Source organism: Budorcas taxicolor, chromosome 6 (genome assembly GCF_023091745.1).
Source record: "Budorcas taxicolor isolate Tak-1 chromosome 6, Takin1.1, whole genome shotgun sequence".
In the NCBI taxonomy this organism is placed as follows: domain Eukaryota; kingdom Metazoa; phylum Chordata; class Mammalia; order Artiodactyla; family Bovidae; genus Budorcas; species Budorcas taxicolor.
In genome coordinates, this window is record NC_068915.1 from 109,928,746 (window position 1) to 109,947,065 (window position 18,320).

Below are 18,320 nucleotides of genomic sequence, written 5' to 3' on the forward strand. Positions count from 1 at the left end.
TAATACACACAGGGCAGGGCTCCCTAAGTGCCACCTTCTCAGCACATTTCTGCACCCTAGGTCCAATCTACTTGCCCATGAGTCCTGAACCTTGTGGGGAGGGAAAGACTTAACTACACACAATGAAAAGGAGCTCTTTATCTTTAGCTCCGACTCTTGCCCCAGCTTGCCACTCCTAGCTGGACTGCGCCAGATAGATTCCATTGCCAAGTTGTCATAAATGTCTTCCCAACCCCAAGCCATATGCCGTTTCTGCTTAGCTGTGTCTGGTGTCATGGGAAAGCTCACACACACCTCTTCCCTCTGTGGGCCAAGGGGAAGCACCCACAAGGTGGTGGGAAGCCCTGGCTCAGAGTCCACATGCACACGAGGCCTGGCATTGATGGAGGCCCTGGAGAGTTGCTGGTTTGACTCATTGTCTCAGTCATGCCCAGGCCCGAGAAGTCAAGCTTTTCATTTTATCATATCTTTTTTTTTTTTTTTTTTCCCCAGCAAGGAATGTACTGTCTTCTGAGGCTTCCCAGGTGGCTCAGTGGTAAAGAATCTGCTGTAGTGCAGGAGATGAGGGTTCAATTCCTGGGTTGGGACTGAAGACTTCCTGAAAACAGAAATAGCAACTCAGTCCAGTATTCTTGCCTGGAGAATTCCATGGACAGTGGAGCCTGGCAGGTTACAGTTTGTGGAGCTATAAAAGAGTCGGACACAGCTTAGCAACTAAATAACAACTAGTACTGTCTTCTACAGGTGTGAAACACCTTTCTGCTTTGGAGGAGACCCGCATCCACATATAGAGGAGAACTGGAATAGACTCACTGCTGGGTGCTCTGTCCTTGGATCTCTCTCACCTGGGAAGCCGGGAAGGTTGGCAGTCACCCACAGAGTCCTTGTAAGTGTTACTTGAGGTGCTGATCTTAAGGGCTTGGCTCCAGTGTGTCTTTCCTCTCCCCTGTTATCTATGGACTGCTCTTATTACAACTCAGTTCCCCACGTGCTGTCCCATTGGATCACTCATATTCCCATGAGACAGACGTCAACTCCCTGGCCAGAAGAAATGGAACTTGAGAGTTGGCATGTCATCCTCCTAGCTTTGGGACCATGGGTGGCAGCCCCACAGTGTTCTGCAGTCTGTCCATGAGCAACCTCGAAACTTTCCGTTTCACAACATATCAGGGCAAACAGGTATCTGAGGAAATAACAACCCACAGGGAAGGGCCGGCCAGCGTGAGCCTTGTGGGCCTCTGTGGCAATTCTTAGGCTGCAAGTGGGCCAGACAGAGGAAGGAGCTGGGATTGGTGAGTGTGTAAGAAGCTGAGGGGAGAAAGAGTGAGGATCCAAGCCCCACGGTCCAGGGCGAGAAAGAAAAGGCCACCTTGCACGTGGCAAACAGCTGTCTGAGATTCTAGAAACGCTGATAAAAGACAGGCCATCACCCAGTGAGAGAAAGATTAGGAGAAAGGCAGGCCCTCAGCTCCAGCTGCTATTTCAAGGCTACTGTCACCTCTAACCCAGAATACTGCAACAATCTTTCAACTGGTCTCTTGCTTCTGACCTTGACTCCATCAGCTGAGGCTAGGCTCCACATAGCAGCCAGAGAGCTCGTAAAGGCATGAGTCAGCTTATGTCACTTTTTTGCTCAAAACCCTGCAGTGACTCCCATCTCAGAGCAAAACCAAACTCCTCACAAGGCCTTGCAATGACCTCTGTGGTCACTACAATCTGCCTTCCATCCCTGACCTCCCCTAATACTACTTCCCCACAGGCTTGTTGTTACCTTTAATCACTAACTCATGTTTGACTCTGTTTTGACCCCATGGACTGTAGGGGTCCTCTGTCCATGGGGTCTCCCAGGCAAGAATACTGGGGTGGATTGCTGTTTCCTACTCCAGGGAGTCGTCTAGGCTCAGGGATTGAACTGGCATCTCCTGCATTGCAGGTGAATTCGTTACCACTGAGTCACCAGGGAAGCCTTCTCCACAGGCTTTCTCTGCTTCAATCAAACCAGCCTCTTGGCCTGTCCACACACACACTAGGCCCATGTCCACAGTCCAAGGATCTTTCCACGGCTGTTCCTCCACTCAGAAGACTTTTTCCCTGAAGATCTACTTAGTTACTCCATGGCTCAAATCTTATATCAACCTTGCTCAAATCTCCTATTCTCTGGGAGGACTACCCTGCCAGTTTACTTCCTACTACAAACTGCCCTCAGTCCCCACTGCCTTCATTTCCTTCTCTGTTCTTTCTCCTTTGTGTCGGCATTTTTTTTTTATTTTACTTAAAGATATCCTCTGTATTTCAATACAAGAATGTCAGTCTCACTATGGTGGCAGACTTTCTTTGTTTTTTTTTTTTTAATATAAATTTATTTATTTTCATTGGAGGCTAATTACTTTAAAAATTGTATTGGTTTTGCCATACATCAACATGAATCCGCCATGGGTGTACACGTGTTCCCCATCCTGAAACCCCTCCCACCTCCCTCTCCATACCATCCCTGTGGGTCATCCCAGTGCACCAGCCCTGAGCATCCTATATCATGCATCGAACCTAGACTGGCGATTCATGTCATGTATGATTATACATGTTTCATTGCCATTCTCCCAAATCATCCCACCCTCTCCCTCTCCCACAGAGTCCAAAAGACTGTTCTATACATCTGTGTCTCTTTTGCTGTCTCGCATACAGGGTTATCATTACCATCTTTCTAAATTCCATATATATGTGTTAGTATACTGTATTGGCGTTTTTCTTTCTGGCTTACTTCACTCTGTATAATAGGCTCCAGTTTCATCCACCACATTAGAACTGATTCAAACATATTCTTTTTAATGGCTGGGTAATACTCCATTATGTATATGTACCACAGCTTTCTTATCTGTTCATTTCCTGATGGAAATCTAGGTTGCTTCCATGTCCTGGCTATTATAAACAGTGCTGCAATGAACATTGGGGTACCAGGAAGAAATAGAAATCTTAACAGACCCATCACAAGCATGGAAATTGAAACTGTAACCAGAAATCTTCCAGCAAAGAAAAGCCCAGGTCCAGATGGCTTCACAGCTGAATTCTACCAAAAATTTAGAGAAGAGCTAACACCAATCGACTCAAACTCTTCCAGAAAATTGCAGAGGAAGGTAAACTTCCAAACTCATTCACCCTAATACCGAAACCTGATAAAGATGCCACAAAAAAAGAAAACTACAGGCCAATATCACTGATGAACATAGATGCAAAAATCCTTAACAAAATTCTAGCAATCAAAATCCAACAACACATCCAAAAAGATCATACATCATGATCAAGTGGACTTAATCACAGAGATGCAAGGATTCTTCAATATCTGCAAATCAATCAATGTAATACACCACATTAACAAATTGAAAAATAAAAGCCAAATGATTATCTCAATAGATGCAGAGAAAGCCTCTGACAAAATTCAACATCCATTTATGATAAAAACCCTCCAGAAAGCAGGACTAGAAGGAACATACCTCAACATAATAAAAGCTATATATGACAAACCCACAGCAAACATTATCCTCAATGGTGAAAAATTGAAAGCATTTCCCTAAAGTCAGGAACAAGACAAGGGTGCCCACTTTCACCACTACTATTCAACATAGTTCTGGAAGTTTTGGCCACAGCAATCAGAGCAGAAAAAGAAATAAAAGGATTCCAAATTGGAAAAGAACTCTCACTCTTGCAGATGACATGATCCTCTACATAGAAAACCCTAAAGACTCCACCAGAAAATTACTAGAGCTACTCAATGAATATAGTAAAGTTGCAGGATATAAAATCAACACACAGAAATCCCTTGCATTCTTATACACTAATAATGAGAAAATAGAAAGAGAAATTAAGGAAACAATTCCATTCACCGTTGCTACAAAAAGAATAAAATACTTAGGAATATATATACCTAAAGAAACAAAAGACCTATATATAGAAAACTATAAAACACTGGTGAAAGAAATCAAAGAGGACACTAATAGATGGAGAAATATACTGTGTTCATTGATTGGAAGAATCAATATAGTGAAAATGAGTATTCTACCCAAATCAATCTATAGATTCAATGCAATCTCTATCAAGCTCCCAATGGTATTTTTCACAGAGCTAGAACAAATAATTTCACAATCTGTATGCAAATACAGAAAACCTCGAATAGCCAAAGCAATCTTGAGAAAGAAGAATGGAACTGGAGGAATCAACCTGTCTGACTTCAGTTCAGTTCAGTTCAGTCGCTCAGTCGTGTCCGACTCTTTACGACCCCATGAACCGCAGCACGCCAGGCCTCCCTGTCCATCACCAACTCCTGGAGTTCACTCAGACTCAGTTCCATCGAGTCCATGATGCCATCCAGCCATCTCATCCTTGGTCGTCCCCTTCTCCTCCTGCCCCCAACCCCTCCCAGCATCAGAGTCTTTTCCAATGAGTCAACTCTTCGCATGAGGTGGCCAAAGTACTGGAGCTTCAGCTTTAGCATCATTCCTTCCAAAGAAATCCCAGGGCTGATCTCCTTCAGAATGCACTGGTTGGATCTCCTTGCAGTTCAAGGGACTCTCAAGAGTCTTCTCCAACACCACAGTTCAAAAGCATCAATTCTTTGGTGCTCAGCCTTCTTCACAGTGCAACTCTCACATCCATACATGACCACAGGAAAAACCATAGCCTTGACTAGACGGACCTTAGTCGGCAAAGTAATGTCTCTGCTTTTCAATATGCTGTCTAGGTTAGTCATAACTTTTCTTCCAAGGAGTAAGCTTCTTTTAATTTCATGGCTGCAGTCATCATCTGCAGTGATTTTGGAGCCCCCCAAAATAAAGTCTGACACTGTTTCCACTGTTTCCCCATCTATTTCCCATGAAGTTATGGGACTGGATGCCATGATCTTCCTTTTCTGAATGTTGAGATTTAAGCCAACTTTTTCGCTCTTCTCTTTCACTTTCATCAAGAGGCTTTTTAGCTCCTCTTCACTTTCTGCCATAAGGGTGGTGTCATCTGCATATCTGAGGTTATTGATATTTCTCCCAGCAATCTTGATTCCAGCTTGTGTTTCTTCCAGTCCAGCGTTTCTCATGATGTATTCTGCATAGAAGTTAAATAAGCAGGGTGACAATATACAGCCTTGATGTACTCTTTTTCCTATTTGGAATCAGTCTGTTGTTCCATGACCAGTTCTAACTGTTGCTTCCTGACCTGCATACAGATTTCTCAAGAGGCAGGTTAGGTGTTCTGGTATTCCCATCTCTTTCAGAATTTTCCAGTTTCTTGTGATCCACACAGTCAAAGGCTTTGGCATAGTCAATGAAACAGAAATAGATGTTTTTCTGGAACTCTCTTGCTTTTTCCATGATCCAGCGGATGTTGGCAATTTGATCTCTGGTTCCTCTGCCTTTTCTAAAACCAGCTTGAACATCTGGAAGTTCATGGTTCACGTATTGCTGAAGCCTGGCTTGGAGAATTTTGAGCATTGCTTTACTAGCACATGAGATGAGTGCAATTGTGTGGTAGTTTGAGCATTTTTAGCATTGCCTTTCTTTGGAATTGGAATGAAAACTGACCTTTTCCAGTCCCGTGGCCACTGCTGAGTTTTCCAAATTTGCTGGCATATTGAGTGCAGCACTTTCACGCATCACCTTTCAGAATTTGAAACAGCTCAACTGGAATTCCATCACCTCCACTAGCTTTGCTCATAGTGATGCTTTCTAAGGCCCACTTGACTTCACATTCCAAGATGTCTGGCTCTAGGTTAGTGATCACATCATCATGATTATCTGGGTCGTGAAGATCTTTTTTGTACAGTTCTTCCATGTATTCTTGCCACCTCTTCTTAATATCTTCTCCTTCTGTTAGGTCCATACCATTTCTGTCCTTTATTGAGCCCTTCTTTGCATGAAATGTTCCTTTACTACAAAGCCACAGTCATCAAGACAGTATGGTACTGGCACAAAGTCAGAAATATAGATCAATGGAACAAAATAGAAAGCCCAGAGATAAATTCATGCACCTATGGACACCTTGTCTTTGACAAAAGAGGAAAGAATATACAATGGAGAAAAGACAGTCTCTTTAACAAGTGGTGCTGAGAAAACCGTCAACCACTTGTAAAAGAATGAAACTAGAACACTTTCTAACACCATACACAAAAACAAACTCAAATGGATTAAAGATCTAAACATAAGACCAGGTAGCAGATTTTCAATTTGCTCATGACTATACTCTAAGGTCTGAGAATAGACCTTGACAAACACTGGATGTTTCATAAACATTTTTGAAAAATGAATGAATAAATGAAAGAAAATGTACTTTGGAGCCAGACAGACTTAGGGCTCAAATCTACCACCATTATCACTAACCCACTGATTGTTGGAGGTAGATTTAGCTTTCGGGGCTCAGTTTGCTCAACTATAAAATGGGAATTGTAGTTTATACCTCATAAGATTGCTTTAGGGATTAACTAGAAGACCTTTACATTAAGTGACTGGCTATCAGTAAAAGCTAATTTTCTTTAGATATTTTCAGGAATTTTTTAGCACCAAAGTATTTCAAAGTGAAGGCTGGTTAGTCATGTCCAACTCTTTGCAACCCCATGGACTATACAGTCCATGGAATTCTCCAGGCCAGAATACTGGAGTGGGTCGCCTTTCCCTTCTCCAGGGGATCTTTCCAACCCAGGGATCGAACGCAGGTCTCCCACATTGCAGGCGGTTTCTTTACCAGCTGAGCCACAAAGGAAGCCCAAGAATACTGGAGTTGTTAGCCTACCACTTCTCCAGCAGTGTTCCCCACCCAGGAATTGAACCGGGCTCTCCTGCATGGCAGGCAGATTCTTTACCAACTGAGCTCTGAGAAGTTGTTTGATATTCTAAGTTTCAAAAATCAATAAAAAATTCTGAATACCAACCTGTACCAAGAACTCTGCTAGTCTAAGTGAATAAGAACAGATAATAAAGCAGCTGTGCACTCAAGGAGCTCAGAGTCCTTGAGTGTCAGAGCCAACAGTTCAAAGCGTGACATGTTCTCTTAGAAGCATTCAGAATGTGTTTCAAGAGGAAAAAAAGCAGCATAAATTAGCTTTCTTAAAAGCATACTTTGAAATAACTTTAGATTGGCAAGATATTGCCAAATAATGCAGAAATCTCTGTACCCTATGTCCAGCTTCCTCCAGTGTTGATATCTTCCATGTATGTCATATTGGTTTGGTTTAGTCACTAAGTAGTTTCTGACTCTTGCAATACCATGGACTATAGTCATCCAGCTCCTCTGTCCATGGGATTGTCTAAGCAAGAATACTGGAGTGGTAGCCATTTCCTCCTCCAGGGGATCTTCTCCACCAAGGGATAGAGCCCCAGTCTCCTGCATTGCAGGCAGACATTTTACAGGCTGAGCCACCAGAGAAGCCCCCATGTATCCTACATTCATCATCAAAACCAAGAAATTGACATTGATCAGTTGCAACTACAGAACTTATTAAGATTTCACCAGTTTTTACATGCATTCTGTGTGTGTGTGTGTGTGTGTGTGTGTGTGTGTAGCTATGAGATTTTATCACATATATAGAGATTAACTGTTAAAGAAATCAGAAAACATTTCACAAAAGTAACATAGTATCTTGTGTTTTTCCTGAGGTTGTGAATTTGATATTTCTATTTTACAGATAATATAATGAAATTCATAAAGCTAAGTGACTTGCCTAAGATGACATAATTCCTAAGTGGCAGAGCTGGTACCTGCAATTTTCTGACACTCAGCATGTGTTGACATGAAAAACCCTAATGTTGGAAGTTGGGGTGCAATAGCATTAGGAGTTATCAAGGCTTTGTTTTCAGACTTACCTTGCCATAGAGACATTTGTGGCTATAGAACTGCTGTTTTGTAAGCATCAAATTGCTATTTTCTTTGATCTTGCCCCAATAACTGGGCTCTGGAGTATCCAAATCACTGCAGATGGTGACTGCAGCCATGAAATTAAAAGATGCTTACTCCTTGGAAGAAAAGTTATAACCAACCTAGATAGCATATTCAAAAGCAGAGACATTGCTTTGCCGACTAAGGTCCATCTAGTCAAGGCTATGGTTTTTCCTCTGGTCATGTATGGATGTGAGAGTTGGACTGTGAAGAAGGCTGAGTGCCAAAGAATTGATGCTTTTGAACTGTGGTGTTGGAGAAGACTCTTGAGAGTCCCTTGGACTGCAAGGAGATCCAACCAGTACATTCTGAAGGAGATCAGCCCTGGGATTTCTTTGGAAGGAATGATGCTAAAGCTGAAGCTCCAGTACTTTGGCCACCTCACGCGAAGAGTTGACTCATTGGAAAAGACTCTGATGGTGGGAGGGATTGGGGGCAAGAGGAGAAGGGGATGACAGGGGATGAGATGGCTAGATGGCATTACGGACTCGATGGACATGAGTTTGTGTGACCTCTGGGAGTTGGTGATGGACAGGGAGGCCTGGTGTGCTGCAATTCATGGGGTCGCAAAGAGTCGGACACAACTGAGTGACTGAACTGAACTGAACTGAACTGGAGTATCTAGGATATAAAATGCAGAAAAAAAAAAAAAAAAAGCACTGATATTTCAGGATGACCTGAGTGAAGGATTCCCCAGGACTTTCCCACTCTTAGATTTGCCAGCCAGACTCACCTGTCTGGGCTGTCAGAATCCTATAGAGCAAAGAAAGCAAAAAGGTTTAAAATGAGGGCCATGGACAGAGGCTTAAACAGCCTGGAAGGAATCCTGCAGAAAGAAAGTGACCGTTGTTCTTTCCTCTGAAGCTCCTCTCTATTGCCCAGTTTGAAAGCAGCTGGGTCTGAACCTCAGCCAAGAGATAAAGGGCTTTTTTATTTGGCTAAAAGAAGTAACTGTGGTCACAATGGGCCAAAACAGGAGGGAAGTATTGACTTGAAAGGTAACAGAGCTACCAAGTGTCAGAATCAGTGCTTTAGGATACACATTAGTTCTGCAAGCAGTCACGCAGTACCTGCATCAGGCATGCATACGCGATTATGAGACAACCCCAGGTCTCTCAGGGAACTCCCAATCTAGTAGAAGACTTGCTCATTTTGCTCACTGTTTTTTGAAAAAAATCCCTGACTCTTTCAGAATATAATTGAGTTATTAAGAACATAGTCTTGAAATACAAAAGACTATTCGCTCATTCATTCATGTAATATTTACTTAGTGCCTACTAAGTTCGCAGCACTGCTCAAGACACTAGGAAACAAAAGCCAACAAAACAGTTGGGAACTGAGACATGGAGGGACAATGGACGGGAAGCAGAGAACATAAATAATGTAGTATATTGTTGCTGTTCAGTGGCTAAGTCGTATCTGACTCTTTGCAACCCCTTGGACTGCAGCACACCTGGCTTCCCTGTCCATCACCAATTCCCAGAGCTTACCCAAACTCATGTCCATCAAGTCGGTGATGCTATCCTACCATCTCATCCTTTGTCATCCCCTTCTCCTCCTGCCTTCAATCTTTCCCAGCACCAGGGTCTTTACTAATGAGTCAGTTCTTTGCATCAGGTGGCCAACACATTGGAGTTTCAGCTTCAGCATCAGTCCTTCCAATGAATATTCAGGACTTATTTCCTTTAGGATGGACTCTTTGAATCTCCTTGCAGTCCAAGGGACTCTCTAGAGTCTTCTCCATCACCACAGCTCAAAACCATTAATTCTTTGGTGCTCAGCTTTCTTTATGGTCAACTCCCACATTCATACATGACTACTGGAAAACCACAGCTTTGACTAGTCGGACCTTTGTCAGTAACATAATGTCTCTGCTTTTTAATATGCTGTCTAGGTTTGTCATAGCCTTTCTTAAAAGGAGCAAGAATCTTTATATTTTGTGACTGCAGTCACTTTCCAAAGTGATTTTGGAGCCCAAGAAAATGAAATCTATCATTATTTCCACTTTTTGCCCATCTATTTGCTATGAAGTGATGAGAGCAGATGCCATGATTTTCGTTTTTTGAATGCTGAATTTAAAATCAGCTTTTTCACTGTCCTCTTTCACCTTCATCAGGAGGCTCTTTGGTTCCTCTTTACTTTCTGCCATTAAAGTGGTATCATCTGCTTATCTGAGGTTGTTGATATTTTTTCTGGCAATGTTGATTCTGGCTTGTGAGTCATCCAGCCCAGCATTTCACCTGATGCACTCTGCTAAATAATATAGTATATTAGAAGCTGGTAAATGCCATGGGAAAAAGAAAACAGAATTGGGTTTAAAATCTCAGAAATATGGGGCAAGAGAGTTTAGAAGGCAGTATTAGATAAATTTGTCAAAGTTGACCTTATTGAGAAGGTGGCATGTGAGCAGGGATCTCACATGAGATGAAGCAGGTGAGGGAGTGGGCAATTGTGGGGATACGGGGTGGAGGAGAGGAAGCAACGCAGGTGGGGGGACAGACAGAGACAAGACCCTAATGTGGAGCAAAGCCCAATCTGTCCAGGAACAGTAAGGAAGGCCACAAAGTTAGGTATAAAGAGGGGAGGGGAAAGGGGGAAAAGAGTTAAGACTGGGCCAATTATAGAGAGCCATATTGGCCATGGTAGGATTTCTTCTTTTCTTAAGTGACATACATAGCCACAGCAGAGTTTCAGCAGAGAACTGGCATCATCCATTTCATGTTTCAACGCACCCCAGTATTCTTGCCTGGGAAGTCCCATGCACAGAGGAGTCTCATGGGCTACAGTTCACAGGGTTGCAAAGAGTCAGACATGACTGAGAGGGAACATGTACAATATATATCGATACAATACATAACCTGCAACATATTATAAATACCAGTATATTTATACAGAGAACATACAGAATATACACTTTGCATATATAGAGCAATATATGTATATACACACATATATAGATTACAACACATATACAAACACATATAGCTGCTGCTGCTGCTGCTAAGTCACTTCAGTAGTGTCCAACTCTGTGTGACCCCATAGACGGCAGCCCACCAGGCTCCCCCATCCCTGGGATTCTCCAGGCAAGAGCACTGGAGTGGGTTGCCATTTCCTTCTCCAATGCATGGAAGTGAAAAGTGAAAATGAAGTCGCTCAGTTGAGTCTGACCCTCAGCGACCTCATGGACTGCAGCCTTCCACGCTCCTCCGTCCATGGGATTTTCCAGGCAAGAGTACTGGAGTGGGGTGCCATTGCCTTCTCTGATATATGTATATATGAAGTTGAACTGGTGAGATTCCGGGAAAACTGCTACCAGGAGCAGGATTGTGAGGTTGGAGAAGGTGCAACCATTTCTGCCAGAAAAAGAAAATAACCTGGCATTTCATGAAGCAAATTAAAGTCCAAGTGTTTGGGGAGCGTCTCAGTGTTTGTCTTTCTGGTGAACTCCAGGGCTCTTGGCCGCGGGCCCAGGCTGGAGAGCTGGTGCAGGAAGGAGGCAGTCCTAGGCACCCAGCCTGCTGAGATCACACTTGTAACACTTCTCTCATGGGTCTCTCAGCCAAACATTGCTCAAGGACTCCGGAGGCAGGAAAACACTATTCTGTTTGTGTTGGAAATTTGGAGAATCTGTCTGAAACAGAGAGTAATTCCAGACTTTTAGAAGTTTATCTGTTTGGGAAATAAATAAAAACAGGGCCAGTGTGAGAAAAGTCTTAGAATGTCCTAAGGAGGTGACATGGTCACATAAACATAAAATAAATAAGATATGTGAGGGGCATTTAGGAGGGGGTATCACAGAATCCAGTGTCTTGGTTAATTTATCTGAATCAGACTTGACCATCTCTTACCCTTTTCACCAGGTGAAAAAGCATGGACTTTCATTTGATGGTTGGCTTTTGTTGTTTGCTGCCATCTGGTTGATTTTTAAAGAATCAATATTTAGACTTTCTATGAAAATGGCATATTGAATATAGAGTTTGTTCCTCTGATCCACAAAAAGAAAAGTGATAGGGAAAAAATAAATTCAATGAATGAAGAAATAAATAATAAATTATATTATGAATATATTATATGTTATATATATTGATATACAGGTGGCCAAGAATCTGCCTGCAATGCAGGAGCCACAGCAGATGTGGGTTCAATCCCTGGGTCAGAAAAAACCTCTGGAGGAAGAAATGGCAACCTACTACAGTATTCTTGCCTGGGTAATCCCATGGACAAAGGAGACTGGGCTACAATCAACAAGTATATACATACATGGAACAAATAAACTAACATATACATATATGTTAGTCACTCAGTCATGTCAGACTCTGCGACCTCATGGACTGTAGCCCCCCAGATTCCTCTACTCATGGAATTATACAGGCAAGAACACTGGAGTGGGTTGCAAATGTCTTTCTCCAGCGGATGTTTCCAACCAAGGGATCGAACCTGGGTCTTCTGCATTGCAGGCAGATTCTGCACCATCTGAGCCACCCGGGAGTGGTTATTTATATATATGTATATATACATGTATTCACATAAGATGGCAAGAGTGAACAATGACATTGTAGGAATCAGCAAACTAAAATGGACTCGAATGGGTGAATTTAACTCAGATGACCATTATATCTACTACTGTGGATAAAAATCCCTTAGAAGAAATGGAGTAGCCATCATAGACAACACAAGAGTCCAAAATGCAGTGTGTGGATGCAGTCTCAAGAATGACAGAATGATCTTTGTTTATTTCCAAGGCAAACCATTCAGTATCACAGTAATCCAAGTCTATGCCCCAATGAGTAAGGTTGAAGAAGTTGAAGTTCAATGGTTCTATGAAGCCCTATAAGACCTTCTGAACTAACACCCAAAAAAGATGTCCTTTTCATTATAGGGGACTGGAATGCAAAAGTAAGAAGTCAAGAAATGCATGAATTAATAGGCAAATTTGGCCTTGGAGTACAGAATGAAGCAGGGCAAAGGCTAACAGAGTTTTGCCAAGAGAATGCACTGGTCATAGCAAACACTCTCTTCCAACAACACAAGAGAAGACTCTACACATGGACATCACCAGATGGTCAACACCGAAATCAGACTGATTATATTCTTTGCAGCCAAAGATGGAGAAGCTCTATACAGTCAGCAAGAACAAGACCAGGGGCTGACTGTGGCTCAGATCATGAATCCTTATTACCAAATTCAGACTCAAATTGAAGAAAGTAGGGAAAACCACTAGACCATTCAGGTATGACCTAAATCAAATCGCTTATGATTATACAGTGGAAGTGAGAAATAGATTTAAGGGACTAGATCTGATAGATAGAGTGCCTGATGAACTATGGATGGAGGTTCGTGACATTGTACAGCAGACAGGGATCAATACCATCCCCAAGAAAAAGAAATGCAAAAAAGCAAAATGGCTGTCTGAGGAAGCCTTACAAATAGCTGTGAAAAGAAGAGAAGCAAAGAGCAAAGGAGAAAAGAAAAGATAAGCATCTGAATGCAGAATTCCAAAGAATAGCAAAGAGAGATAAGAAAGCCTTCTTCAGTCATCAGTGCAAAGAAAACAAGGAAAACAATAGAATGGGAAAGACTAGAGATCTCTTCAAGAAAATTAGAGATACCAAGGGAATATTTCATGCAAAGATGGGCTTGATAAAGGACAGAAATGGTATGGACCTTACAGAAGCAGAAGATATTAAGAAGAGGTGGCAAGAATACACAGAAGAACTGTACAAAAAAGATCTTCATGACCCAGATAATCACGATGGTGTGATCACTCACCTAGAGCCAGACATCCTGGAAAGTGAAGTCAAGTGGGCCTTAGGAAGCATCACTACAAACAAAGCTAGTGGAGGTGATGGAATTCCAGTTGAGCTATTTCAAATCCTCAGTGATGCTGTGAAAGTGCTGAACTCAATATGCCAGCAAATTTGGAAAACTCAGCAGTGGCCACAGGACTGGAAAAGGTCAGTTTTCATTCCAATCCCAAAGAAAGGCAATGGCAAAGAATGCTCACACTATTGCACAATTCCACTCATCTCACAAGCCAGCAAAGTAATTCTCAAAATTCTCCAAGCCTGGCTTCAGCGATACATGAACCATGAACTTCCAGATGTTCAAGCTGGATTTAGAAAAGGCAGAGGAACTAGAAATCAAATTGCCAACATCCACTGGATCATAGAAAAAGGAAAAGAGTTCCAGAAAAAACATCTACTTCTGCTTTATTGACTGTGCCAAAGCCTTTGACTGTGTAGATCACAAGAAACTGGAAAATTCTTAGAGTTGAGAATACCGGAACATCTGACCTGCCTCCTGAAAAATCTGTGTTCAGGTCAGGAAGCAACAGTTGAAACTAGACATGGAACAATGTCTGGTTCCAAATCAGGAAAGGAGTATGTCAAGGCTGTACATTGTCACCCTGCTTATTTAGCTTATATGCAGAATACATCATGAGAAATGCTGTACTGGATGAAGCACAAGCTGGGATCAGATTGCTGGGAGATATATCAATAACCTGAGATGACACCACCCTTATGGCTGAAAGTAAAGAGGAACTAAAGAGCCTATTGATGAAAGTGAAAGAGGAGAGTGAAAAAGTTGGCTTAAATCTCAACATTCAGAAACCTAAGATCATGGCATCTGGTCCCATCACTTCATGGCAAATAGATGGGGAAACAATGCAAACAGTGATAGACTTTATTTTTCTGGGCTCCAAAATCACTGCAGATGGTGATTGTAGCCATAAAATTCAAAGACGCTTACTCCTTGGAAGAAAAGTTATGACTAACCTAGACAGCATATTAAAAAGCAGAGACATTACTTTGCCAACAAAGGTCCATCTAGTCAAGGCTATGGTTTTTCCAGTGGTCATGTATGGATGTGAAAGTTGGACTATAAAGAAAGGTGAGTGCCAAAGAATCGATGCTTTTGAACTGTGGTGTTGGAGAAGACTCTTGAGAGTCCATTGGACTGCAAGGAGATCCGACCGATCCATCCTAAAGGAGACCAGTCCTGGGTGTTCATTGGAAGGACTGATGTTAAAGCTGAAACTCCAAACCTTTGGCCACCTGATGCAAAGAACTGACTCATTTGAAAAGACCCTGATGCTGGGAAAAATTGAGGGCAGGAGGAGAAGGGCATGACAGAGGGTGAGATGGTTGGATGGCATCACCGACTCAACGGACATGAGTTTGATTAAACTCCGGGAGTTGGTGATGGACAGGGATGTCTGGCGTGCTGCAGTCCATGGGATTGTAAAGAGTCAGACATGACTGAGCAACTGAAGTGACTGACTGATATATACAAAAAATGTGTGTAATTGTGTGTGTGTACATATATACACACACAAATATATATATATATATATGGCCAGGAATAAAGGGGGAAATAGTATCTTTCTTGGATGATGGGTGGAATAAAGACACAGGTGTGTGGGAAGGCCTGCAGTTTGAGCCTCCTGGGCTCTGAGTCTGGAGCGGGGCTGAAGATTCTGCTTCTGCAAAATAAACCAAACCAGCCCCCAAGATGGGGAGCCAGGACAAGGCTGACTACCCAAAGCCAGCAGATGGATACATCAGGTTTTCCCACTTATGAAAAGGGGAGGAAATGGCTGTTGTCCTCCTTCACTTAAAGCTCTGGATTTGAGCCAGTTTGGGTCTGAGCAAGCACATAAGTCACAGTCATCACCTCTCAAGTAGGAATGGAGTCAAGCAACATGCTGACCAGGAGACTGGATCTACAACACTCCCATTAATAATATATGTGGAACAGGATTCCTAAAATGCTTGGGTGAGATCTAGGGATCTGTACATGGGCCTGGGAGCAAGGAGAAGGCAACTGTCAAATCATTAGGTAAGGTGGGATTAATAGAGATGGAGAGAGAGAGGATAAATATAGTTCTCTCATTGAAATCTAAGCCTAAACCTAGCTCTAATTCCTGGCCAACTCCTAGTGGAACAGAAGACAGGAATTAGAAATGACTGTACCTCTAGAGTTGGAGATATACTGGATCAAAGACTAGGAGGACTGATTAGAGGTGTATGTACATGAAAGAAGCAGCTAGACTCCTAGGGCATTCCTGTAGCCAAAATGACATAATTACTCTTCCGTCTTCACCCATCCCATGGCCACAGAAGACTTTAAGTTTACCATTGAGAACACTGAACCAGGAGACCCTGGGCTCTGGGGCACCAGGTATAGCCGAGGGAAGAAGGCAAAGCTAAAACTGCTGAAATGAGAGTCCAAAATCCTTTTTCTCCTCAACTCCTGTCAGTCAGGCTTATACCCACAGGCAAGAGATTGGAGCATACAGAAACTCCTCAGGAGACAGATAAGCCCAAATAAAAAGACCTACAATTGCTAGACAATTAGAAATTCTGCAAGGAAATAGCTGATTATTTGTTCAATTGCCTGAGAATGAAGTTCACCACTCACTAAGGCTTGACCTCATGTGCTGGACTTCCAATAAGCTTTTAAGTGCCTAACTTTTTGATGTAAATGGACAGAAAAGAATCATCTTTTTTTTTTTTAACAATCACTTCTAATATAATAAGCAGACCAATACAATTATTTCTTAGAAAGAAACAAGGAAATAGATAAAATGTGGGAAGCCAAATAAGTCAAAGGAAAAAAACATTCCTGAAGAAGTCAAAGGTATTGCATCTGTGAAACAGGAGCAAATATTATTTAAAAGAAAAGTCGCAAAATAAGCAACAACAACAAAAAAAACCTCTTCAAAATTAAAAATTTAAACTAATCTGTTCTAAGGAAGAAAGGGAGCCTCTATAAAGACAGGCAGGTAGGTAACTAGGTAATAACAAACACCCAGTTCAAAGTAATATTCTAGAGGGATTTAGCTGTTAATCTCTGATTAATAAGGAAAGGAAACAGGATGGAAGAACAACATACATGGTGTACATCTCTATCTATGATGGCTTATTTCTTAAAAAACACTTTAGAAGTAAATATGTCACCATTTGACAAAGCTTTTTTTTCTTTTTTCTTTCTTTTTTTTTTTTTGATTGTGCCAGGGCTTACAGTATCTTATTTCCCAATCATGGATTGAACCTGTGCCTTTGGCAGTGAAAGCCCAGAGTTCTAACCACTGGACAACCAGGGTATTTTCATTGATAAAGATTTGGGAAACTGTCATATCATTTCTTTTCACACTATCTGTATTTTAAATTTATATTTATATGTCACATAAATTTTTTTTAAAGTTAATTTTTCAACAATCCACTTTTCACTATAATTCTTATATTTAAAAAAATTCTAAGTACACACATATATAAACAATTCAAAAATACTTAGATGACATTAGCTTCACTATAAACTATCTCATACATAGAGCTTCAGTTATTTTAACTTTGAGAATAAAACTTCAGATTCATAAAACAGCTAGACTTTTAACTACCCTGAATAAATTTTCATCATTGCTATTAACTAGTATCAATTGAATATCTACTACATGAAGATGACTGTGGCAGGTTTTCTTCTACACAATACGTTACAGAATATTTCCCAGTGTCAATTCATTTGCACTGTATTAACTGAATTCTGAATAATTCCCTAAATTTCTGATTCTTGTACAAAGGCCAATGCATTTCCCTGTTGATTCAAACTGTAGTTACAGAGAGAAAAGTGGAAATAACACTCTTCTCTAAAGCTTGGGAGGCTGTGAACACATTCTTTTAACTTTTCTTCCAAAAAAGATCTATTGAGTAATTATAATTGAGCCTGCTGGCTCCACAGATCTCTGCTTAGCTGAGAACTTTTACCAGAAAGTATTTTATGACACCAACCGGCACCACCAATCCACTTGGATTAAATCAGATGCTCCTCTTCAATACTGTGGTCTTGGCATGCTTGTGTCTTAGACCCCTTCCCCATCCAACCACCTCCTCTATACTTGGAATTCCTGTTTACTTCTTCACCTGCCGCCAAAGACTGGGATCTCTCTAAGGGGGTCCACTGCCACTGCCCTGGATAGATCACTGTTTTGGTCACTGTGGTATTCCCCAACATGTAGCTTAGGGCGTGGCACATAGTAGGTGTTCAATAAATACTTCTTTGAATGAATGAATAACTAAATGCTGGCCTTCATTTTCTGCCATTGCCCTGGATAGATCTTGATGCTGCTGTTTGGTCGCAGTAGAGCAAAGACAACTGTGGTCCAAAATCTTCCCTTATTACAGCTAACTCATACAACTGTAAAACGCTGCAAAATGCACACCACCAGAAACTAACTCCTGCATGGTCAATTTACAGTAAGTGCTTTTGGAATTTGCCTCAACTGTGGTATCAGAATTTGAAGTTTCCAATTACTGGGAAAACAATTCCCATTACCAACAGAAGAATCATGAGGAGGAACGTTCAACTAGGTTGGCATATGAACAGCTTAGTGTAAATAATGGATTATCAGA